Source organism: Melopsittacus undulatus, chromosome 3, assembly GCF_012275295.1.
Source record: "Melopsittacus undulatus isolate bMelUnd1 chromosome 3, bMelUnd1.mat.Z, whole genome shotgun sequence".
Lineage (NCBI taxonomy): Eukaryota > Metazoa > Chordata > Aves > Psittaciformes > Psittaculidae > Melopsittacus > Melopsittacus undulatus.
In genome coordinates this window covers 108,685,810-108,713,014 of record NC_047529.1, presented here as the reverse complement: position 1 = coordinate 108,713,014, position 27,205 = coordinate 108,685,810, and the positions used below count along the sequence as shown (strand labels likewise).

The 27,205-nt window shown below is 40.0% G+C and overlaps 1 protein-coding gene across 1 annotated transcript in view; it reads right to left on the bottom strand.

The window, feature by feature from the left end:
* The window catches only part of ALK (ALK receptor tyrosine kinase), a 316,863-nt gene that overhangs the window by 138,933 nt on the left and 150,725 nt on the right, over positions 1-27,205 (bottom strand). The window lies entirely within an intron of this gene.

Below are 27,205 nucleotides of genomic sequence, written 5' to 3'. Positions count from 1 at the left end.
ATAATGTAGATAGGAGAGACCTGTCCATTAGAGCCCAAGGAAGCATCCCCAGGCTGAAAGGATGTGGATATAGCCAGAGAGCAGAGAAAAAAACTGATGGCTGCCTATTCTACTGTTAAGCTGACCACAAGTACATTGAGACCCCCTCATTTTGAGACCAAAAGTTAAGTACCACAGAGAGGTGTGCTCACTTCTCCTCTGCCCCACTAACCACAAAGATAGCTGCTTTGAATTAAATACAGGCAGTGAATTTTAGGGAGGATGGAAAGAATGATGGATTGCAGTTTATATGCTACACGATACCTTCAGTTTAATTGGACATGTGTACTTGATGTTTCTTTCAAATCAGCTTTAACTGTAGATGAATTCAAATGGTCACCAATCTGCTCTGAATGCAAACGAAATACAATCAATGCGTTTGAGATGCTCACATTCAACATGTAGACTGGGCTCACTAAAAGGAAATTCAGAGGCATTTGACATCAGGATATGGAAGTGTTCAAGCGATTGGATCCAAGATTTTGAGACCCTACCACTAACCTTCAGCAACTTCTGAAGAAAAAGAAAAAAAATGCTATTGAAGAAAAGATTAAATAAAACAAAGATAAAGACAAAGATGATAAAAAGATAAAGCAGAGACATATGAAAGGAGAACTACAAAACCAAACACTGTCAATTCTGGTGTGGCCATTCAAGCATATGGGACCTTAGAAAATTCTCTGCTTTTCATGCCTTGATTTCTGGTAGCTGCAGAAGGTGACTAAAATGCTTATCAGGTTTATTCTGTTTGGTACCCAGGCCAAAATCTTACCATTTCAATGGTTATTTGGAAGGACAGAAAGTCAAACACTTACTGGTAGTTTGAAATTGCATTTCTTTTGTGTTTATAACCAGAGTTGGCACACTTTAAGATAGCCTGCTAAATCACTGCAGCTTGAACCAGGCTGCACTGAGACACAAGATACTGCACAGAATGAACAAGCAAACATTTTGCTGATGGTGTAGTCTAATACTATATTAAAATCAGTAAGCAAAGACTTAAAAGTATACCAGAATGATGTATTTCACATAATCATGTTTAGTACCACATCTCACTGATTACAGATATTTACAGTGAATTTTGTTTTCCCAGAAGTTAGGGTATTTTTCTTAAAGCAAAAATTAAATACAGGAGGTGTAAAACATTGTGCAGTTGGAAACTCTTAACACTAAGAGCTGCAAAGTGCAAAGAATAAGAGAAGGAGCCTAACTTTGCTTTGCTTGGCTGTTAATAGAAAATAAGTTGAAGTCAGTTCTGATCAAAGAATGGCATTTATCATGTCTTTGTTAAAAACAAAATGAAACACAAAAAGCACAGTGTCGCAAATGGCCTCATCTCACGGTTAGAGTCTAACTTACCCTTGAACTTGGAACCACATAAATGGACAGACAGCTGTAAAATCAAACGCAAGTTGTCCTTAATTCCTTACAAAGCACATAACTGTAAACCTCAGTCTAATCCCTGAAACATTCAAATTATTACTCATTAGTATTTGTACTGCCATAGCACCTACAAGGACTGTGTTAAGGCACTCCTGCTCCTCCCACATTATCCCAGAACTCTAGGACTGAGATCCAGAAGGTTCAACACCTTATATGCATATCCTTCCATTTGTGTGCTAACATAGAGATGAAGCTCCCTTTGTTAAAGCTACAGGTTGGGTCTTTCCAAATGAAGTCATATGTTGACAGCAGCAGAGATTAAATGCTGGGCTGCACGGTAGCAGTGACATCTGATACAGTGCTTGAACACTGTGCTGGGCTGCAGTGCACGAGGAGCGGGATAAGAACATCACTTTGCTGATCATGTAATATGTTGGTCTTCCATCAGAAAAGCCCAAGCAACACTGTTGGCACTAAGTACAAATGGTATCTGTTGCGATAAGGAAAAAATATTGCTCTTGATCTCATGATAGATTTCAGCCAGGCTTTCAAATGTGGAAGCCTCATTTGTAACCAAAACAGATCGCTCAGGCTACAACCAAGACAGATACTTCGATGTGAAAATGAGCAACTACTGAGTGACACTTTCTGTACACAGCTACTTACTAATAATTTAGAAAAGTGGATGTAATAGGTACATAGTCATCTACGTCTTCAAAATGCTCTGCCTTGCCATCCCTTGTGAATTCATTACAAGCTTTGCAATATTTGACGTCTTTCTCAATGTCAAATAACTATTTATGTCTAAAAGTTTCTAGTCATCATTGCTTTGGGGAAAAAATGTTTAAAATGTGAGGTATGGTTTTAAAAGCTTGAGGCAAATTAACAGAACTTGCCAACAGTATTATTTTCAAGCCAGATGCACGATTTATGAGTACCAGGGAGTGGACATATTACTAATAAAAAGAAACAAGAGAGAAATGTAGTACAAAAGTGTATGCTTCATAAAGCTCATGGTCTAATTAAGAGTACTAGGTACACAAAATAATTTGAGCAGATAACCATATAGACAAACCCAAACCAGAGCCTCACTGTCCATTGATAATCATTATAAATCACAGATACTGTTAAGGCAATCTGACAATTAATCTCCAACACCAGCAGGCGTTAGCCACAGATGCTTGGGTAGCTCCTGCCCCTCCTTCTTCCAGAGCTGCAAATTGAATTGTGGTAGTGAAATAAGTGAAAAATAATATACTGCTGCACAATTCCCACTGTGAGAATTAACTTTGCTTTCACTGAATGTCCCAATTCTGACCACTGCTGTAATGACGCAAGAAGGAAACCAGATTTCTGCCACCAACTCTGAAAAGATCATTTTAGCACAACCCAGTGCTAAGGGCACTGAGTTACAGCTCTAGAGCACCTAAAGCATTTTCCCACGTCTTCTCTAGGAAAAAGCATGACTAAATCAAGCCAGAGCTTCCCAAAGTCATGGCTGGTGAGGCCAGAATCCTGCCTGTAGGGGCAACAATACTACAGGTGCACTGGTACCTCCCTGACAGAGTTTGGTGTATTTGATCTGGCAACCTCTGACTTACTTTTGAAGGTAATTGAGGCTGGAGAAAACATTTATCCTGTGAATGTCTCCCCTCAGATGGCAAGTTTTTCAGGCAATTCTCCTCAAAGATGCCTTTGTGATGGCAATCCACAGTGTATGAATCTTGTACAATTGCACACCATGGGATTATGCTGGATGAAGAATACCAGGATTCCAGAGAGCAGTATAGGAAAAACATTTATCCCCAGCAGACCAAGCTGTTGACGATTTGATAAAAGACACTGATTCCTTCTCCTCCACAATGACATGCTGACCCTATGGGTATTTTCGCCCATGTCTCCACCCTCACAGATCACTCTTGTTGACAGAATTTCAATATATGGGGTAGGAGGGAACATAAATCAGAGCCAGCAGCAGCAGTATCACTCTGAAGCTGCTCACTAACAGCAGAGAGCTCCTGAGGGTTATGTTTTGTTTTGTTGTTTTCTTTTTTTTTTTTGCCTTTTTTATTATTTTCAAAAAAAGAAGACACTTTCAGTGAAGTTGCACAGAAGGCAGGAAAACAGTACCTGTCCTCTTCTGCAGCAGGGATGTTTATGGAATTGGATAGCTTGGGTGATTCCCAGCCAAGAGGTGGCATTGATCTAGAGGTGTCAGTGTCCAAGACCAGGTTAAACAGGGCTTTTGAGCAACCTGATCTAGTGGAATGTGTCCGTACCCATGGCAGGGGAGTTGGAACTGGATGACCTTAAGGTCCTTTCCAAGCCAAACCATTCCATGATTCTGTGATCTTGTCCTATAACTCCTGGGAGAGCTGTGTCTTGAGCTGCACTCTCAGAGAACACACACACCTCCACATTCAGGCACAAACTGTGCCATGTTCATCCACCCTCAGCCACAGCGCATGTCAACAAACTCCTCCTCGCTGCAAAGTCCTGCCCTCAGCTGAGTTTGCTAGTAAGATTCAGTGCCATGCCCCCATCATGATCGAGGCCTGCAGGCCCACAGCAGCGGCAAACACCACCATGGACTATCTGCCTGCCCAGTTCATAACCTGTATTAAAGCAGAAGACCAAGAAGGCACCTGAAAGAGCTTAAGAGGAGTGAAGTGTAAGAATGAAAACCACTCCCACACCAGCTTCTCCAGTGAATCTCTACATTCCTAATCTCTACATCTCTACAGTACTAATTGCTTCCATTCACATGCAGGCAGATCTATCCAGGACTGGTTAGCTCTGACATAGATGACAGGAGCCCTGACTTTGCTGTGTTCTCTGACATTCCACACCACAGTAAAAGATGTGTGGAAAAGACAGGGGCTCAGGAGCTACAATGAGAGATTACTGGGGCAGTAGTTTACTGTTAATGGAAACAGGCTTGGAATGTGAAATTAACTTTTTTGGCGTGATTACACTGACTTCATTTCACTGAGAACTCTGGCATTTCACAAATATTCTCTCTTAAAACATATTCACCAGATTAGGAAAACAGCAAATTATTTTTTAATTAGACAATCCTGAAAATATAATCATCAGCCTGAAACTTCTGTATTTCCTGTTTAATCAAAGTGCACAAACAGCAACAAAAATGTCCTTCCCATTAAACTGAGAAGCCTCTCCTCATTTCAGAGCTCCTAGAGCTTAAGTATACGTTGAAACATTGAATAATACAAAACTGTAATATGTAATTGACAAAATCAAACTTCATATTTTTACACCAAAAGTAGTAATAAATAAGCTTACTTTGTGCTCTAGAAGTGCAATATGTGGTTATCTGCTTGCTATCACCTGAACATTAGCTGTGCCAGACTATTGATCTCAGTAGTTCTGCAGTCTGCCTCTGGCACACAGCCACTACACAATACTCAGGAAACAGATAAAAAACATATTAAATAATTGTTGCAGCACGATAAACTGAAAAGAAACCAACCTTTTCTGACCTCTGCAAGACACTAAGTTCCCTGCTTTTATTCTCTTCCCAGGTACCGGATGAACTCAAACTCAACAGCCTCATATCAAGAAGAATTTCCCTTTTGAATATGGATTTGCTAGGGATAATAAAGACCAAATACAAACTACCAAAGCTACAATGTGTAGCTTCAGATCGGACTTAATTTTCTGAGAGTTCACAGAATTTCTGACTATGAACAGCATCAATTTGATGCCATCACAAGTACACAACATTTAAGGAGAACACAGCTGAGGATACAAAACAGTGCTTTAGCTAAAATGAAGAGACAAAAAACAGAGATCAGGGCTCCATTTTCAGTCAACACAATCATAAAAGTGCTGGTGGGAAGTCACCTAGTCCAATAGACTCTAAGATGATGTGCACCATGCCCTTTCCAGGGATGGGAGTAGGGTCGATGAGTTCCCCTCTCCTCCACTTTCTTGCCTTTCTGAAAAAAATGGTGCCATACTTGTCATTTTCATCTCCAGGAATTTGCCAGTCTCCTTCCCAATCACCGTAATTTGTCACAGACATTATACACCAGGCTTACAAACACATCATCCTACTATTTCAGGACCCTTGGGTACATCCAGCTCCACGGATTTGAATATATCTACCTTCTGTAAGCAGTCCCTGACTCATTGCTCGTCTGATGTTGGCTGCACTTCTCCTTTCCAAGCTGTGCTAACATGCACATAGGCATCAAATCAGGTTTTGCTTATAAAGGCTCAAGTTACAAAAAACACATTAATTACTCTTGCCTTTTCCTCTTACCAGTGGACAAACACTCTTGCTGAATTTCCTTGTACTAGTAAAATAACTACTTGATGGCATTCATATCTGCTACTCATTCATCTCCAGCTGGGGTTTGAGATGGGGAAAGAACAAGAAAGTCAGAACGAAGGATAGCTCATTGTATACAGAATGAACCTTTTGCTTGTAACTAAGCGACCTGGACCCCAGGTGGACTCTATAACAATGATAAGGAAGAGAACTCTTCAGTTAATGTTTAGGGAAACCAGTTAGAACCAGCTAAGGAGCTGGCAAACAGATAACAAGGCTGGCCAACTCCAAAGTTCAGCCAAAGAATGAAGTGATGAAGAGGAAGATGATGAAGAAACGACCACCAGGGGTCCCAAAGCCCACTACCACATTTTAGTGCACATATGGGAAGAATTGTCTAGAAGTATGATGCAATGTATAAGTAGCTTAATGAATATGTATGCAATGTAATGAATATGTATGATTAATGACAATATAATCACAGCTTGTTTGGTGCTCAAGCGAGACATGCTCAGAGGAGCTATCCCGCGTGTCTCCCGGCGCTGCAGTAAAGAATATCTGCTTGTCAACTTCAACTTTGTTGGCGAGTTCTTAGAGTTTTTCTACGAATCAGGTTTGATATGAGTTTGGATGAATTACTTAGGTCAACATTTTCACAAATGCTCATTATTTTGTGAGCATTCACAATTTGACTTGAAGGCAAGAACTGACACAAGCTTAGGCTATAACTTAACTTGGGGATGTACATAAGGAACCCAAACCCTCAAAACAGTAAACAGACAGTGAGGCTGGAGCTTGTGGAAGTGGTGTGAAAATCTCCAATGGCATTGCTGGCCAACCAAAAAAAAGGCAGACTTAGCCGATAAAGGTGTGTTTTACAGCACCTTGTGACCATGATTTCTGTGAAACAAAGAAAGTAACTCCTAACTAGGGCCTCATTTCAAAACTACATGGGAGTGCTCAAACATTTCCAGAAGACACTGCAGTTGATGCTTTGGGCAGCCCAACACCACATATTCTTTAACAAGGTCCTAAAGCTCCTAAAGGCTGAGGAAATACAGACAAAAAGCCTCGCTAAGGATCATCCAGCAAGTCAACAGCCAAGCTGGACCCAGACCTTTGTTCTCTTCCAAGATCAGTCAATGATACTGGAATGTGCTATTTGTATGCCAAACTGAGAGCACAATATGTTATTACAAAAGCATGAATAGCTAAGAAGGCAAGCAGAGAAATGTTTGCACACTAAAGATAAACTGTAAAGGATACACCACATATCCAGGTACGCCACATATTCGGTAGCTTTTCATGGAGACACAGTGAGAAAAACCAACCCAAAAAGCAACTGAGACCTGTGAGTGGCATAAATCTGTGATATACCATGCACACATCAAATGTTACAAACTATCCCCAAACTAAGTAGTAAGATCCTAGTCAGTCAGATAGAAGGTGCTAACAAGCATTAAAAGCTACTTGAATTTAATTAAATGGATCCCAGGAGGGGTCTGAGTCAGACCCCTCGCAGGGCAATCCCACATGAGAACCTTCAAGCTGTTGGCATCAGCATCGCAACAAAAGTTGCATGGTACATAAAGGGTAACACATGCATAGACAGCTCAGACTACTGTCAGTCAAGCAGCAACTGGGGAGAGAGATGGCAGCAGTGCATACAGAAATGCTCCAGTGAGTCATGTTGGGAGTAAGGGAGCAGACTAAGCTGTTAACTCACTTGGATAGAAATTTACTCATTCCCCATAAAACCAACACACAACTGTAACAGTTGTCACAACTCAAAGCCTCCTTCCACAGTAATGACAATTATTCATACTTCCAAACATTACAAGCTGGGAGATAAGTAACGTTAACAAATGAACTGTCAGTTGTAATACATGGCATTAAAACTCCCAGGTCAGAAAAGGACTAGGTCTACATAAGAGTATCTAACATTAAAATTATTAAGAAGAATTTATTAAGAATACACTGTTGGGAATTTTCTGGCTAAAGACATTTTCATCTGAAAATGGAAATGTAACAGAACAAACCTTTTGACAGAAATGTACCTATCTCAATTTTACCTCTATCTCTAAAGTGGTTTTTATTTCATGGTGGAATTTCTTTTTGCTGAAAGAAGGATCAATACTCACCTCATCCCAAACACCACTAGAACAGATGAATCCCAGCCATGCGCCGGACAGAGCACTATCACAAGGCTGAAACTCATGGAAAAGTGAGTAGTCTGGGCTGTGGGTCTACTGTGTGTGCCAGGATATATCCCAGGCTGTTCTGCAGGCAGAAGAGAAAGGCCTGACAAGGAAACACACACCTAACACTTGAAAAGATATTGGCTTTATTACAACATAAATCATTGCAGGTAAAAAAATGAATCAATGACAAACAAAACCTTTTCCAAGATGCTTTTCAACTTTCAAAGCCGAAAGCACTTTCTAGCTATAGAAAATACTAGGGTTAAAAACTGGGATAAAAGCAAAGATACAGAAAAGCAGATAATCCAGCATCAACTTAATGCAGTTTTTTGAAAAGCCTATTCCACTCCTGGAAACACAATATTAGACCGAAAAAGATCTGATCCAGCCTGTTCTCAGTTACCCTCAAAGCCTAATCTCAGCTTTCGCATTTGGGCCAATTCCCATGTTTGGCCAGCTCTCTCAGTCCACATAGGAAAACAGGGCAAGCCATGTGGCACATCAGCACAGTCCTACCACCTGTGTGTTTGGACAGCTCACAAGATTTTGGCTGCCTGTAGAATGCAATACAGAAGGCTAAATGCCCTCCAAAATTGCTGTATGCATTTCTGATTGAATGCCATGTGGGAGATCTGCGTTCTATACATTAGAAACAAGAAAGGGAATGGTAGAAAGGAAGGATACCTAATTCAGCTGATTACAAGTGGTCACATCTCCACTGATTCAGTGAAGAGCAATGAATGAATGGTTTTCCAGAGACAACTTGAGATTTGAAGAAACTGTATGTAACTTAAGGACATGAAAGTCTTCAACACCAGCACTCTGTGCTGTGAAGCATCACCTTACACTTCTGTATCATGCTGAACTAGAAAGCTGGTAATGATAAGTGGGTGAAAAAGAGCTCAAGAATAGAAAGAGAGCTCAGACAACTTCAAAATTTAACTCTTTATAACTGCACCTCTGCACCACTGGTATCACCTGTCTCTCCAGAACACAGCTTACCTGCCACCTGTTTTGCTCAGGGAAACCTGGACTGATCTGGCACTTTCATCAACCACAACTCAGAGATGGATGTCAATAGCTGTTATAATTAGTAAAGATTTGGATTAATCTGCCAGTCTATGGCAGCAGAGACCACACAGAGACTGTTCAAGATTGGTCTCATGTTTAATTACTGAGCTTTATTTGTTATTCTGGCTTGGGGTAAGATTTCCTATGCTAGGAGAAAGAGAAGTACAAAATGGAACAACAGAGCCAGTTGTTCCATTCCAATCTAATCCTCCCTATGCTATATAACTATCAGGATTTACATCTGAAGACTACCATCTTCTTATGAAAGGCAACAGCAAAGGTTATGAGCAATGCTGGGAAGAGCACATCCCAGCAGGTCAAGTGAGCATTTTCAGCTAAAAGGAAAATATTATATCCATGTCACCATACTGACTAGTGCTGGCGAACTGTATCCAGACTTGGCAAAAGACCACCACCACCACTGATAGTTTGTTGAAGGGATTACACTCACTATAGCAAGATAGATGGATTATAATAATAATGAAGTATGAAACTGGCACAGGCATGTCTTCCAGCCTCTTCTAGTCTGTCTGAAGGCACAAAACACCTGCAACCTCAGTGGTGGTGGTGGTACAGAGTATCAACCATGGCTATAAATCCCGTGCTTGCCCACTTTTAGAACTAGGGCAGGTTTCACTTCATGCAGACAAATGCCTCTGTTAGTGTTTCCAAATGAACTCTGGAAGATACGTTAAGATAGGATACCTGCTCCGGGCAACAGTTTATCCTGAACAGTGAAGTGGTTCCATCTGTTGCAATATTTTATCAGACCGAAGCCATAAAATCTCTCATTACAAAATCTGCTTTTAGCACTTGGAAAGCTGAAGGCTGGGATCCCAATTACGGCTGAAGAATTGGGATCATTCCCACTCTGTGATGATGAAACACCACTCCCAGAGAACAAAAAAAAGCAGTATGAACAATGTGATAACAAAAAGGTTCAGAGCAAGTGTTCAGCAGGACAGAAGCTCAAAAGTGAAGTTATCAACCACCACCACACACAGCTGTGACACAGGACTTCTGGGCTCAGAACCAAATCGCCAACTAATTGCGAACTGCTCTTCTAATTAGTTATTTGTAAGACACCAGAAAAGATGTCATCAGAAAACTTATTATTTGGTAAAGTTCTGCAGATTTTTGCCTGAAGGGTGTTGCTGAAGTGCACAGCACTAAATTATAGCTTAATAAATCAGCATAACTTCTTTGTTCCTGTAGCAGTTTGTCTTTCTGCATGTGACATTTAGACAGGCGAGATATTTCCTCTCTTTCACTGAACTTAACTGCCACATGTTGCATAGGTTAAAAAAGAGAGATGTAAAATACTTCATAGATGCAGCCCCTGATTCTACATATCTCAAAGTATATTAGAAAAGCAAAAATATGCATATTAGGAGAGCAAAATACATGTAAAATGTGGCTGCACTCCTGGCTGATGATTTAAGACTTGACTGAAAGACTAGTAAACTCTGGACAGATTCATAATCAAGAGGGCTTGAAACAGGCACTGAAAAGACCTCATGCTGGCTGTTGAAAGCATACACCATAAGACGCCCATTTTTGTAAACATTGAAACCCTCAGGCTTCACTTAACTGGTGCTACACACACCTGATGATACTGTTCCAGTTGTCAGTACTTCAAGTGTTTTACACACATTGCTGAATTTAGCTTTACAGCACCATGCTTGACAGGTTATTATCTACGGAAGAAAGCAACAAGTATATTTTCAACAGCTATTTCATCTTTTAAAATTACTTTGGTTTAATTCAAATTGTAGCTGCTCCATATGTGCTTCCTACAAATACCATTATTAACATCTTTACTGCTATAAATGGTCATGGAAGAGCAATTTTAAAAGAAACGGTATTTGTAGCAAGCCCGTTTTTGTCTCTCTTTTTTGGGGATGATGAACACCATGGGAAAAACCTAATTTCAAAACATCAGGGATGTTGAAGTAAATAAAGGGGAAATACAAAGACCTTTCTTAGATCAGTTTCTGAGTCAAGCTGCTTTATTTCCAGTCAGCTGGACACTGACAGCACCATGTAATAATACTGTACTTGGACACAGATTGGGCAGTCACATTTCCTCTACAAAATGTCATAGTTTTATCCCAGTATGTCTTCAGTGCAGTGCTAATTAAGACATCCTCATTCACACCTGAGCTCTAACATTAATCTACCTTAGATGGGCAGCCTCATGGCAAATGAACACTTGAGTTACTCATTCCACAACAGCGCTTCACTCTCACCCAAGAACTTTCAGGGCTTGCATCTCAATAGCATGGGACTGCAAAGAAATAGTGGCTCAGATCCTCTTCCAGGCGATTGTGAATAGGAAAAAAACACTGATTTTGAGTACAAAGGCAGGGTATCTGGGGATGTCACTGTGATTTGCAATCTCAATGGAAGAAAAAAGGAAGTTAACTACTTTCACTTAATTAGTGTTTCACTGCTTTGCTAGAACCATTTCTGACTAGCAATAAAGTACTTAGCATATCTCTTTCAATAAGAAGCATTTTGAAAACACACTGATAAGGCTACACTATAATATCACTAAGATGTTAATGATACTGTTAACATAAGTTTAATGTAAATATAAATACAGGAATAGTAGTGCTGACACTGATTAGACATCCTACTGTCTTGATGAAACATCATTACAGCACAAACCTGAGTAGTACACAAGATTTAAAAGGCAAGCATTGCACAATGGTTCTTTGGAGACTTCTCCAAGGCAACAATGTCCAGCTTCCCATTCTGCCAGGCTACAAAAGCAGCAATTGTAAGAGCAGAATGAAACCAGTGCTAACTGCATTTCTTGATTTCTGCTAACATCAGCCTAGGTTTTCTGTAAGTTCAGAGTGATTTGTGAGTCAAAGTGTTAAGGTGTTACTTTGACCCCTTCTTAAGCCAGTTTGACAGTCTACCAAACTGAAGCACCTTAAAATAAAACACCATTTCTTCCTCCTTTTTCTTCCTCCATTTCTTCCTCCTTTTACATAAGCTAATGCAAAAATTGGAAATAGGACCCAACTGCCCCTTGACTCGGTTTCTGACAGCTTAATGGGGCAAGCAAAGAACCAGGAACTTGGTGACACATCACTTTTAGAACAACTGTTATCTTCCACGACTTTTGAGTTTATACACTCAGAAACTAACACACTTAAAAAAATAAATAAATAATAATTTCTCTCTATCCCTTCTGCACATATTTGAAACAAACACGTTTCACACATACTGGAAGCCAAAAAGCAAAGTGCAAGTAGGTATCAACAATTTCATTCAGAAAGCACAAGATGGAAGCTGAGGTATGCAGTCAGAACCAACAAAACACCTCTCAGAGACGAGCTGGAAGCTGTTTCTTAGGAGCATAAAGGGAGCCAAGTGGTGGACCACTTGGGTCTCCACTAAAGGGAGGACAGTAGATGAAGATGAAAAAGGGGCACTTCTTCCTCTATGAAGGAGCCTAGAGGAAGAAAGAGAAAAAAGAGCCTACCACAGAAACAGCTTTCCACCAGCAACATGTTAATACAGAAACTCTCAATGATATTTTAAACTTTCTTCCAAATTGTTGAAGACAACCGTGACCTCTTGTGCAAGGTCGTAAAATTAATTACAGTGTGAGAAGATAAAGAAAATAACCAGTATTCCAAACACACACCCCTCCTGGGTGGAGAGAGGGGAGTCAATGAAACAAAGCATTTAAACAATTCAAAATGTTTAGGCATGGTGGGGAAAATGCAATTTGCACTCAGAGCACAAATACTGTTCTTTAGTAATATCCAACTTTGAAAACTAAGGTCTGTAAATTCAGTGTGGGAAACCACCCTTTACTAGAGACATCCCACAAGTATCATTTTCACAGTGGAATACCTTCTTCCACTTAAGCACAGTGAAAGCGAAGATATTCACATATTCAGCTACTATTAGTGTAACCCAAACTACTTATGTAAATCCATCAAGTATCCTAGGGACAACTGCTGCCTCATTCTGTGAAAGTATTAGCTTAAATTTATATGGTAGAACTGATGTAGTCATATGCATAAAATGTTAATTCTGCTTACAGAAGAAATACTAACTGTATCTTTCTTTCCTTGCCCTTTAATACACCCAATTCTCATTTGAAACAATAGCTGAATATGCAATAATAATTTTCAATGTGAAATACTGTTAATGTGTTTCCTCTGGGAGTTCCTTTTCCAGAACGTAGCAGAAACTACTTTTATTGCTCAAGTTTTCATTACAGAAATGCCATAGTACATATATCTTTGGTCTCCTGTGTACTTTGCTACAGAGCATGACAAGCTAATGACAAGGCTTTTTTCTTGCCTCCCTGCCACCCCCCTTTTTTACTATCATCAGTGCACTAATATTTAGATAGATTTACTTTAGAGCCAATAGTAAATGACTAGGAAGCTGTTTCCATTTCTCATTCTCATTCTGATTAATGAGCTAGAGAAACACTCCCTCACTTCCTCCTCCTTCTGTGGTTGAAAACATATTGAGTTTATGCTTCTTCTACACCATACAACCACAATCCCTAGTAGATTGATGGGACTTTTGTAACACTGATGGCTTTTCCAAAAGGGAATAAGGATCAGCAAAGTCACCCTTCAGCAGTCATTCCAGGGTGAAGGATGTAAGGAGATACAGTACCAGACTGTTGAAATAGAGTCAGAAAGCAAAAAAGTATGTATACATGAGTGTGTCAACACATACGCAAATCAGGTGCATGAGCTATGACCAGCCCATAAATGAAAAATCCCTCAATCCATATAAAGTCAATCAAAAAAAGAGAGAGAAAACAGTAACTTCATAGGACGTAAAAGAGGAAAGGCCATATATAGAGAATCAGTGAATGGTTTGGGTTGGAAGGTACCATAAAGCTCATCCAGTTCCAACCCCCTGCCATGGGAAGGGACACCTTTCACTAGGTTGGGTTGCTCCAAGCTCCGTCCAACCTGGCCTTGAACACTGCCAGGGATGAGGCATATGTACACACACACACTGTCTAGTATAATGCCTATATGAGGGAGACACACAACAAGGAAGAAAATCAGGAATATTGTATACAGAAAAGAGCAAACATCAAACATAGCTCAGTAAGTACCGAGAGGCCCAGGAATAACACTAGAGAGGCTTCTCAGCTACATGAGCTATGAACATCACATTGTGTTTGATGTCTCCAGTCTTTAGGAACACAAGGCCTTCAAAATCCACAGGATGATCAAAACCACTGGCCTCACTGCCAACTTTTCTTCCTTACAAAGACAAGCTGTGGATCTTCAGCTCTGAATAACTATTCTGGTCAAAAAGGGCAACTGTATAAAAAGACCACCAATAAAGGCTATGTCTTTCCCCCTCAAGAACATCCTGAACCTTCCAAGAGGATGTTTAAAACACTTTCCTGTGGTAAAAAGGCATCTAAATCCATTTTCACACCTAAACACTGAAAACAAACCACAGACACAAACCACTCTCCCTAGGGCTGTTGCAGGCAAGGAACAGAAAAGAAGAGACTTTCTGATGGGTAACTGAGCAACAGCTGAGTAAAGAATCACATTAACCTGCAGAATTTATTACCACAGTTTGCTGTGCCAGTGCCAAACAGTCACATTACAATGAATGTTGTTTGTAAAACAAACTCTGTATCAGTCAGTAGATAATAACTGAGCATGACCATGGTATAAATTATTACTGAAGACTACAAGCAGAAATCATTAAGAAAAAGTCAAAACTGGAAAAGAGCAGTCATATCAGTCCTAGAAAAAAAAACAAGTCAGTAAAAGACAGCAAATTTCAGGTTTGAAATCTAGCAATTTGACAGGTAACTTCTTTCCCATGCAAAAATTAATACATTTGTCCTATACCAGGGTGATTTGTCCCCACAAACTAACTTTACTTTATATGGCACCCTTTGGCTTTGATATTAATAACACTACATTAAGCTCAAAATACAATTTGCAAAGTCACATCACAGTTGCCTTTTAAAGCAAAATATGGCAATGGATTTATCAGCATGTTTTACTTATGTTTTATATAGCTGATCTACAGTATTTCCCTCAGAGTCAGTTCACCATTCAGTTGCACCCTCTTATGATGCCATATTCCTGTATGGCACAGTCATACACAGGCACCCAAATAGTGGTGTTAAGTCCTTGTTCAAAGGGTTTTCCTGTGAGCACTCATGAAGATGCTTCTCAGGACATGCAACTTCCACAGCTGAAGAAGACATGCTATGCCATCAGAGGGATAAAGAACAATCCCTGTGAAAAAGGACATACAAAAGTGGTTGCGCATGAACTAAGGCAGAACACCATACTGAACATAGAGCAAAGAAGGTATCTGGGGTCAGTCCAAGAAACCAATGATCCATCTAGCCTGCCCTAAGGGAAAACAATCAAAATTGAATTTCTACCATTAAAAGTTCTGATTTCATGGAAGATGCAATTTCTGGATAAAATAAATTATGCTATTGTCCTAAATTACTTCTGGCTTTTCAGTTGGATACAACATGCTTCATTCATGCTTTTGCCCCCTCCATGACATCCCTGAGACTCCATTACATATTAGGGGTTTCAGTCTTCCCAAATGACAGTTTCCACCCTAGCTTTGATGTCCAGCTTCAAAAGGGAGAGCTCTTTTCACTGACCTCCAGCATCTCTCCCAGAATGTAGCCAATGCAGTACACATTCTCTGTTCTGGAGCTAAAATGTAGCTTATCCATTGCAGTTAAGCCTGCAGAAATGTCAGAAATGGAAAGCTAGCAAGACATTCACTTGCTTTAAGAGAGAGAGAAATCCAACTCAAACCCATAATATTTAAGTTGACTGCAGAGGCAAATAACTAAATAAAAAAAAAGCCATCAGGATTTTGCAATTTTAATTTCTCTGCTCATTGAAGCTTTCTACTTTAAGGCAATTAAAACCAAGCATCAAAGGCACATGTAATTGGAATTGGGTAGTGATTAATTTGAGAAAGAAACATTCACAGTTCAGTTAGACCCAATTCAGACATCCCTGTCCTAGGAATGCAGAGCATCAATGCAACAAGAACTGCTGGGAAGGCCATGGGGAAGAGAACACGGGAAGAGTGTGTGCAATGCCTGTCCCCTGCACAGTAGCAATGTATCTCATGTGCTACTCAGGATGAGGACTCATCTGAGGTGAAGGAGATACATATTAACATCTCTGCTGGAATCAATTCCTTTGACTCTGAACACCCAGACATAAGCATGATTTCTCCCCATTAAAACCTGCACTCTTTCTAGTCAAAATAATGGCATAAAAGCAGTGCTGCTCAGCTGCACTTCTACTGAATACCAACCTCACTAATGATCTGCTAGAATATCTCTTTAACGCTGGATTTTGCCCATCTGCATAGTACCACCTACTTCAGCAGGGTCTTCACGTTTTTAAGAGTCCTTCAGAACACTTGATGAAAGCACTGCTGGAGAGCAATAGCATCACTTGCCTCATTTGCGTGGGCCTTTCTGTGAAAATTCACTTCAATGAGGACAGTTTCCAAGCCTCTAACAAGCTGATACTTGCCTCCTCTTGGCAGGGATGTTCCTCCAGAATTGCACAAGTGAATTCTCATTGTCCAGCGCTCACCATGGACTGCAGCAGACAGTACCAGACCTGGATACACAGAAGAACCTGCTCTGTGCCTCCTGCAGCTTCTGGACTGAGAATATGTGAAGAAGAAACATACCTGAGTCAAGGGCAAGCAAGACAGGAGCAAGAGATGGGGAGTGAAGACGAGAGAGAGAATGAGACCTACTGAGGAGCTGGAAACCCTGTTTAGAAGAAAAGCTTGGAAGACAAAACTGGAGTATGTTGAAACAGAGGGAGAAGAGGACAAGTGCAAAGATATAAAAGAGCTGATGGAAAGATAGAAATTCTGTTGTCTAAGTTTCCAAATAATTAGGGAAAGAAATAAGTACAATTATGTAGGTTTTCCCCCCTTTTGTAATAGAATACTGGCAGTAAGCAGTAAGTGAAAAGAAAACAAGATGTTCTTGATAAGATAGTAACTGATAGTGGTCTGATTGTTGGTAAACATTGAAGCTGAGGGTATCTCTTATTTTGAGAGGGCCTGTTTTACTAGGCACTGTCAACTGCAACTGACTTGACACTGGCAATCAAAATCCCCTATCTAAAACAGAAATAGTAAGAACACAGTCAATTCCCTTTCAGATGGCCCAGATACATGCCCCAGCCTTGACCTGAAGAAATTGCCTAAAGGAATGAAAGGAGCCCAAGTTCCCTGACAGCTAACTTAAGAAATAAAAACAGAAGAAAGGAATGAACCTGTGTCAGATGTTATCTCCAGACCTCTAAGGAATGAGCCTCTGAATAGCTCATCTGGCATGAAATAATAACAAACTGCAATCATCATGGGTTTGATATGGATCTGAATTGTCAAAGCATTAGCCCACACTTCCCACACCTCAGCCTCTGGAAAGCCAGGCATTTAGAAAAAGAAAGGAGCAGAGATGCAGAAAACAATTGCTAGATTCAAAAAGACTGTCTCCATTCAAACTACAATACCCAGATGTGTTACCCCATGGTTTTATTTTCTGATGTGGCAGTACATTTTGCTAGACACCCTTAGGATGTTTAACATCCTAAAAATGATCAGGTCATCCACTGCACTTAACACTCAGAGAGCAATCTTCTAACTAAAGTTAACCTCATATCTGAGCAAGCACATTGCACAAGGCAAGGTTTCTGCACTTTGTATCTCTTCTGCTGAAGAAAAACCAGATCTGGTTTCTTTATTAAAAAGTATTTCAATATAAATATTTTGATAAAATCATCCCATTTGTGTAATTTTGTTCTGTTATAAAGGCATCATAATAACTGGCCACTGATGTGAACAGAAGAGACAGCCGAGCTGGTTTCATTTACTCCACGGCTTGTATTCTTTGCTAGATGGAGTCTTAAAACCTTTAGTGCCTTGCAAAAGAGTTCAACTTGAGCCAATCTTCTGCAGTCTCATCCTCATGAGAAGTTCATCAAGGATGGCAGATTGTGCTGCTGGTTCAAGTCGCAGTTTAGAATAGCTTTGCCTTGTCAGAAGGAACTTTAATATGTGTCTTTGTGGCCTCAATCCATCAGCATGAACAGCACACCGAGCCAAGGATGAGCAGGAAAAGCTCCAATTACATTCAGTAAACAAACTTCACTGCTGCTATTTCCAGTAGAAAATCATATTTAGTCAGCCTGATACAGAAGGCAATAAATATCATAAGGTTACAGACTGACGTTTATGAAGAGCTGGCAACTGTACTTGGCAATTCAGACAACTCAATGTCCATAAAGAAAACCAGATGAACACAAGCCCTGCAAACAGGTAGGGAAAAGGCAAGTACTTCCAAATGTGATAGGGAGGACTGCTCATTTCAGTCTTTGAGAAACCAAAATGTTACTGTGCAAGCCATGAATGTGCATGGCTTCACTGTATTGATTCATTTTAACAAAAAGCATTATCCTGCACAGTATGTGGAAGAACTTTCTGCCAAAGTGCACAAGTCAAGAAATAAGCTGTATAAAGCAGTGCACAAAGCAGATCTGACAGCCCTGGCTGGTTTTTGCCGGACCAACCACTGACATTAAGGGTTTGCCACTGCCAGTACAAAAGAGCCCTTGAGACAGTATTTTGTCACAGGAATCTAATTTCTGCTGTATACCAGACATGTGCCATGGAAAACAACAAAACTGCAAAGCAAAGGTAGCTGTTTGAGAGAAAAATGACAGAAAAATGCTTTCAGGCATTAGCAGTACTCTTTAACCAATATGGTACAAGAAAAAAAACCTGGAAAATGCTTCACCTTCACACTGGTGTCAAACACCACAGTCCTCACTGTACTCCTGCAGAAAGTAAGCCTGTTCAGTACTTTCCTCAACCACTGAAAAGAACCCCAAACATCCTCCTCTGCTACCTCAGAGACATCAGAATCTGAATAGCTACTTGGCCTTTATTTCCTCTGATTTCCACCTAAGAATTTACTGAGAATTAGCTTGCAAATTTCTGTTGAATAAATCCTTGCTTTCTTTTTTTTATGAAATCATCAAATCCTACACTGGTTTGGGCTGGAAGGGACCTTAGAGATCATACAGTTTTGACCCCCTGCCACAGGCAGGGACACCTTCCACTAGACCAGTTTGCTCCAAGCCCCGTCCAACCTGGCCTTGAACACTGCCAGGGATGGGGCAGCCACAGCTTCTCTGGGCACCCTGTGCCAGGGCCTCAGCACCCTCACAGGGAAGAATTTCTTCCTAATGTCTCATCTCAATCTCTCCTCTGTCAGGTTAAAGCCACTCCCTGCTGCCCCACCCCTGGCAGTGCTCAAGGCCAGGCTGGACAGGGCTTGGATGGAGCAATGCAGACTAATAGAAGGTATCCCTGCCTCTAGTAAGGGGGTAGAACTGGAAGAGCTTTACGGCCCCTTCCAACTCAAACCATTCTATGCTTGTGTGACCCTATGACCCTGTGGTGTGAGTCAAGAAACAGAACTGACAGAATTTAAGAGCAATACCAGAGAACCTGGACTGGAATGCAGAAACAACTGCATTAGCACTACACAGACACTGTTAGCAGCTGGATGGTTCAAGGACATAAGTTTTAAGTTTTGCAAGGTTATCAGCACCTAGTTCATAATTCCTCTCTGAATTTGAAGGGAGGAATACTACTTTGTAAACCTTTTATAGTACGTACTACGGCAGAGTAGATTTGCCTTGGATAAGGAGAAGATTCTGAAGCATTAGCAAGGAAAGCCCCAAGGAAATTGCTCCAATGTGGGACAGCCACAGAGGAGGTTGCACAGAGCTTCAGAGGTTTTTAAGGTCAAAAATAAGTAGGAGATACAGAAAGCAATTATACCGCAGGCTAGTCACAAAGCTTTGCCAACAGCATAATGACAGAGAGCTCAGCTTGAGGAAAGAAGAAAAATAACTAGAAACAAGGCTAGCAATATTAATGAGGCATGTTGCCTAGTTTCTGGAAACAAATGCTGGAAGCCTTTTGGCTGTGGGATGCTAGATAGTAAAAGGATCCTGAAAAGACTGCTTGCAATGGTATATAATAAGAGGGGACATCTAAACAAAGAACAGAAAAGAAAGATGACAAAGTGTGTGTGTATGTATGTATGCTTGGGAAGAGGAGGCTGAGTGGTGTGTGTATGTGCAGCAGGCTGTTTGCTTGCTCAGGTTCTAAGAAGCTGAAATTCACCCTGGCATGGCTACACTGACAGGAGCGCAACACGGACTAGCATCAACATGGGGCTGTAAAGATCAGTTTGGGATGATTGTTAAAAATTGAAGTAGAAGCCTCAGGTAGAGAAGAAAACAAGAGATCTATAAAACATGGTAAACAAGTTAAAGGAATGAGAGAAGGGGGGAGAGTGAGAAATCCAGACTTTGGAAAGTAAGAATAGCAGAACAAGCAGAAAAGAGAAGCTTGCAAACAACTCTGAAGGGCACAACATATAAAAACTTAAGATTGTTGTGCCCAGGATTTGGGCAGTATAAAAGCTGGATTAGGGTGCTCAGAACAGCCTGAAGGAATCTTTGTTTTCTAAAGAACAAATACCCAAACCAGCTACTTTTATGGATGCCTCAACTTTCACAGTGGTGACTCTGACACCATTTCTGCGGGACAGATGTTCCAGCCTCTGGGGTTTCATGCACAGAAGCAGCTCCCAGAGCCCATGGACGTTACCAACAGCTGCTGTGCTTATTTGGTAAGCCACAAGGATCCTTGTGCCAACGCACACTGGGCACCCAGCTCACCCTCCTCCATGACAGCGTGTTCAACAATATGTTACAGAGGCAGAAAAGGCTACTCCACTATGTAACCACAAACCTGAATTTCACCCTTAAGTTTATCTTTCTTCTACTGTTCCATTCTTTACACATTATTTGCTTCTGTAGTAAGGCAAATTTTGATGTTTGACAAAAAATTTCCTCATTTGCTACTTTCATTGCAACTTTAAAATGGCTTTTTTCCCCCTGCCCTTTTTTATCATTGTAATTGGAAGCAGACCACACAACTTTGGCCTTCCCATTTGCATTTGAATCCGGCAAACATAATAAAAGACAGCACTGCCACATAATAACTGTCTGATAACATGTATTACAAGACAAGAAAGAACACTTCCTACCTCCCCTAATGCTTCAAACTGATTTCAAATCAGTTTGATTGGGACTGTAATCAGCTGCCAAACCCCCCAAAAAGTAATTGCAATTACTCATTACTGAAATTGCATTGTTTGGCTTCAGTTCATTCAAGAGATTGTACAATACTGTTGCTTCACAATATAATATACCTCAATAGTGAATGCCACTCAAAAATCAGTTTCTGGAAATATTAATACATTATTCTTTGTAGTACATAGTTCACTTCCATATACATGTCTGTAAGAGGAAATAAACTGCTACAGTCCAATCTCTATTGACAACGCAGTAAATTCTTCTTGAGCAGGTTGAAGCCCCTGTTTTGTTGTATATAAATTAAGGCACACTCTGAAGCAAATCAGTGCTGCATAAAGTCTACAAAAAGGATCCAATAATACAACACTTTGTCAGCAGCAAAACCACTAAGAAGTTTAAAGCAGAAGTGTATTTACCTCTAGTGCTTAAGTAACAACTTCATCTACATAATGTAGCACTCAAGTGGAATGGGAAAACAATCTTTCCACATCTGCAGACTTTCGTCTGTCAGGTTCATACTGCTGAATAAAGCTTGGAACGGCTCCATTTTACCTTACACGTTCTTAAGGATTTTGATTTAAATCTCCTCATCTACTGAAAACAAACTAGCAATGAACTCCTCAAGGTGCCACAATCAACAGTATTAAAGCTTTCTTCAGATCTAGACTTGAGATACAAACCCAAGGTTTTGCAGGTGGATAGGAAAAACTTCCTTCCAAATACAAACATTTGCTATGGAAAGGATTGATTCTTCACAGGTATTAAGGACAGTATCGTTTGAAAGGGGAAAGGGGAAAAGAAACACCAACATCCACCTCTCCTTCCCTTTTTCTTTCTTTGCATATAATTTGACAGACTGAAATGGACTGAAAGCTGGCTAGGGGATAACAGCACAGGAAAAGAGTAAATGCTAATTTTCTATCTAGAACAACTGAAGTTTCCTCTCTAGAAGTAAGGATTAGTGGTGCCTGGCTACCAAGACAGGAGAGCTTAGTTTCTAATGAATCCATAAATAGAGATCATTACTTGAATTTCTTTAATGTATAGACTGAATGACTTAAACACCTTATCTAGAATCCTCAGAGTAAAATGTACTATAAATTTTTTGCAACATTTTGATGCATAAAAATGAGCTGAAGTGCCCATAAGAAGTACCCCAAATACACACAATTTGGTCTTTGTTGTTGGGCAATTTAGACTATGTTCTAGTCCAGGTATGTTCAAAGGATTGAACATAGTAAAGCATTTTTCCAAGGAGAAGAAGGAAGAGAAATGCCAAGCAAATTCGTATTACCACTAACCTGAAGAAGGTATTTTTAAGGTTAAAGGGCTCTGAGAAAGTAAATGCCTTCTACTAAGCCCATGGTCTGCAAGACAAACTAGTAAAGCTATTAGAAAGGAGAAAAAAGGAGGGAAAAGAGAGAAGAGCAGGGAAGGATTGGGGAAGGAAAAACACTAGTATACTAGTACAAGAAATAACCTTCAGACTTCAAGCCCTAAGGTCAAATGTGACAGATGCTGGTGGTTCCTTCATATATTTTTCTTGACATCTATCAATGCAATCAATCTCAGGTGAAGTTGTAGATGCCAGAAAGGGAATAGCCTATCATGATTTGTAGTAACCTTCAAAACCAGGTGCTCTTTCTCTGTTGGGAGTGCCCTGTGCAGAAATATACATGTACCTACTAAAGTACTGGCTATTTGTAGTAGTAGGATTTTACGGCATCCTTGCTCATGCATGCATGTTCAGATCTCAGATTTTATTTAACAGAGACCTTTTAATTCACATGTTTACACATAAGTCTTCAGATGAATTCCAGGTTTTGTTAAGGTTTTAGACTAGTCTAGAGGTCCTATTCACAGCTCAAAAATCACATATAGCTTGCAAAATCCTTTATGTAGTTTATGTAGTTATACTTAAGACAAAAGATGTATAGTTCAGTACCAACAATTCTATAAAAGGGATTCTACAGTCAAACAGGAAATGTGGGATAGATTTCAGAAGTGAACTCAATCCAGCATTTCAAACCTTATCTTTTGAACCTAAATCTGAAAAATGCCATCATCCTGGTATTCCTGCTGAAGTAGCTGATCTGAGGATATTCCCCACCTGCCCTTTTTAGAAAGGCCTCAATTACCTTCAGTCATGTGAAGAGTGTTATATTATTTTATGGGGCAAGAACATAACAGTTACTGATGAGGAAGGACTAAACTGAAAGACCAAATTGAAGTCATTTGTCATGGGTTTACTAAAAAGGCTGGTTTCACATATACTATAGAAAAATACAACTTGCTATTAATAGTGCAGGTAGAGATGTGAAATAATGGTAATTAAAATGAATAATGCTATTTTTGTCTATGTGCAACTATAACTTCTCCAAAATGCACAGACCTAAGAAAGCAAAACAATCCCATATTACAAACTCTGACCTTGTTAACAGGTTTTCCTTTGTGTTTTCCCCACTCTACTAAGCACAGTTACAATCTTGGTAGTAAGTCTGTACAGTAACTTTACAATTATAAATTTAACAGATGGGAAAACAAATAAGAGGTGAAATTAGTGGCCACAGTGACAGGCTAACAAGCACCCAGAATCCAACATTTTAATTGTGGAAGTAACTGCTTTGATAAATAACCAATATGCTACGTAAACATATTTGCTGCCTCCTCACCTCCAGTAACATAGGAAAGGAATTACACTAAGTAGCAACAGGAAAGGATTATATACACACCATGGGAGTGGGAAAACAGCTAAAGACAGTATTCCACATCTTGTAGCATTTGAGATAAATCAGGAAGCACTGTGCTCCCTGGGAGGAATTCCAGCAACTTTTTGCCATTATAAAGGATCAACAGCACTGCACTGATTCCCTCCCTGTGTCTTTTGCAAGAGCTTGTAAAACTCAATAGAACTGCAAGAGATGCCAGAAGAGATTAGCTGTATCAAAAACACATCCACAATGTCAGATCATCTGGAGGCTCTATCATGCAACAAATCTGATTCTAAGAGAATACAGTGATCTGTTGTTCCCCGTAGAGGAGTCCTACTGATTGCTTATGAATTAAATTAGAAGTCTAACTAAAGGCAATCCAAACCCCATAGATTAAATATACAGAGTAAGATCTTTCTGCTCTTTAAAAAAATAGGTATACAATCCTGTTGAACTGAAAAACAAGGATATAATTATCTTCTGAGTAGCAAGCACTGTTGTAAATATTTTGTAGGAAAGTTATTACTGTACTTTGCAATGTTTCTGTATAATACAAAAACAAGCATCCCTTTGCCATCCTCTGGTGTTTCATCATTGAAGAACCATTTGCAGCTATCACTTCTGGCATATCCTTCCCGGAGTCTGTTCCATCTGCCCTATCCTGCTGCTATGTAAAGCATCTTAAATTAGTTAGCTTTCTTCCTACATGCAATAGCTCAGCTGCAGTGAAATATGTCAAGTAAGAAAATAAAACAAATATGCATCTTCCAGACAACAATCTCTGTAATGACTATGCCTCATTATGGAAATGGTACAACCAGTCCACAGGCTTGGGCTATTCTTTTCTAGAGAGAATGATACCAGAGGATCAAACAGAACATCACTAGTTCTACCTTTGAGGTTTTCTGCTTGCTGAGTGTCCGCTGAAATCACACCTGGTATTCTGCACACAAACAAATCAGGGCTGAACCCTGGTAACAAATAAATAGTGGGTCCTATGCTGTGTCTGCCTGAGTAATGACATTTCATAGCTTTACATATGTTCTACTTAAAATCAGCTCCAAGTGCTCTCAACCAAAACCTTTCTTGCCTGGCTTCACCATGAGTGAAATAGCAATACCTGTCAGCATCTACTTTTTTTTCTCTTGTAAATGTAGGTGAACTGTGAAGACCCTGAAAGATATTAATATATGTAATTCAGGTTATGCAGTTAAAAAAAGAAAAAGAGTAAAAATGACACTGACAATGTGCAAAGGTCAAGATACAAAAAAATCCACCCTGAAATTAAGTTATTGCTTTACAACTCTTCAGGTGCATTTGTTTCATTACAATGTCCTCTTCCTGTTATGAGCTTGATTTGAAGCAACGGCATGGACTTACTACTGCACATACAAGTCACTGGCAACTACACACACATTACACCTCTTGTTTGCAAAACAATACCTAAAGTGCATAGAATCAGAGAAGTCACTTGTGAAACTTTAAAGTGGTTTTATTTCTAGCACAGGCTCATCACTGGGGAATTCAATTACCTTGTGCCCCGAGCTAAAATCCTTATAGCATTTTAGGAATCATTTGGTTATAGCAGGGTCAAAGAATTCATTACAAAACAATACAATCCTTTGCAATTTCCAAGGCAAAATAAAATATTCAACAGAACAGATTTCCACTGTAGGAAATTCTAGCCCATTTAAGAACTTTACTGAATTATTCTTGGCTTCTGATCAGCTATTCTTGACTCCCATCTAAAGAAAAGAAGGTTTTTACAGAAGTGCAGGTTTTGTTATCAGAGCTGGGCTAATCCAGTATTATTGCTCCAAACACTTTGGGGGTAGATACTTAACTATCCCTGTGTGATATTTATGATGCCCTATAGCAGAGCCTTTCTGCATTGCTGGGCTGGGGAAAGGGCTACTACTTCTCACAGTGAAGAGAGAAGACCAGAGGGGAGAAACTCAACCAACAGGTTGCTCCAACTGCAGTTTTATAGCACACAGAGTACCAAGGAGCCATACAAAACCATGAAAGCCACAGACACAACCTTACTATCCTATAAGCCACATAAATGCTGTTGGGGAGAAACCTACACTCCTTGCAAGTTATTGGGACAGCCAAGCCATAACCAAAACCACCTTCTTTAGAAGCACAGTCCCTCTTTACTATTGTGACTATCTCCATCTGCCATCTGCAACACACAGCTGAGTAGTGTTATTATCTCCAGCAGATGGCAAAGGTAGGCATTTGTTATCGTAGTTAAAGTCATCTTTCCTTTCCCTTCAAGGCTCCTTACATTTGGCACTTGCCTGTGCTCCTTATGAGTTCTGCCTGCCCACACATCCAAGCTCGAGCTACTCCATGCAGCAGAGCAAAGCATTTTGCACACAGCAGTATTCCCTGCAAGTGCCAAGGAACAGTGGCACTGCCAATGCAGGAGGCACTTTGCACAAAGCATGTTTATTAGCTGTGACACAGAGTGCAACATTTGAAAGGAGCTAAGGAAGAAGACAGCTGCTGCAACTCCTCTAATTACCTTTCCCCAGACAGCAACCGGAATTTACAATTTGTACAATGCTGCTGGAACTAAGTATGATCTAGATCCACACACAAGCTCCCCTCCTCACTTTTATAGGCCACGTGTTACATGAAAATTAGAACTGTTCAAACTGATCCTGTGAATTAGATTACCTCCTGTAAGGTTTTTTTATTGTGCATTCTCCTTTTTCTACTGGAAAAGATAGAATTTGCTGCAGACAGTAATCACATAATCACATCTTGTTACAAGCACGAGCCAGCAGGATTTGCTGTTAGCAACTCTATCACATCAAAACAAGGAACATTTGAGATGCTCAGTAAGAATTATGCTTCTTAACACACATTTCACAGCAGAAGTAAAATATAAAAAGAAAAAAACCCAGTATATAGAACAGGTAGAACCTCAGCCTCACATACATCCAAATTCAATTCTATGTTAGTCCGCTACTATAGCATTTACTGTGTTCAGCTACTGCTGCTTTGCTGCTCACCAAAACTTAATGCACAGGAAGTCTGACAAATTAAGGCACCATCAATAATTAAGATGAACTGCACAAAGAGGGTAAAACATTTCAAGCAGTTGTAGCCTTGAAAGATCATTTCAAACAGTTGCACCCTTGAAAGATCAAAAGCTTTTCAGTAGCTCTGAGCTGCTTTATTGACAAGACACAGCATTAAAAAAATAATCACAAGTGCAAGACAATACTTAAAATATATGCAGGCAGGTGAACCTGCAAAGGCTCAGGAGATATTTTAAGG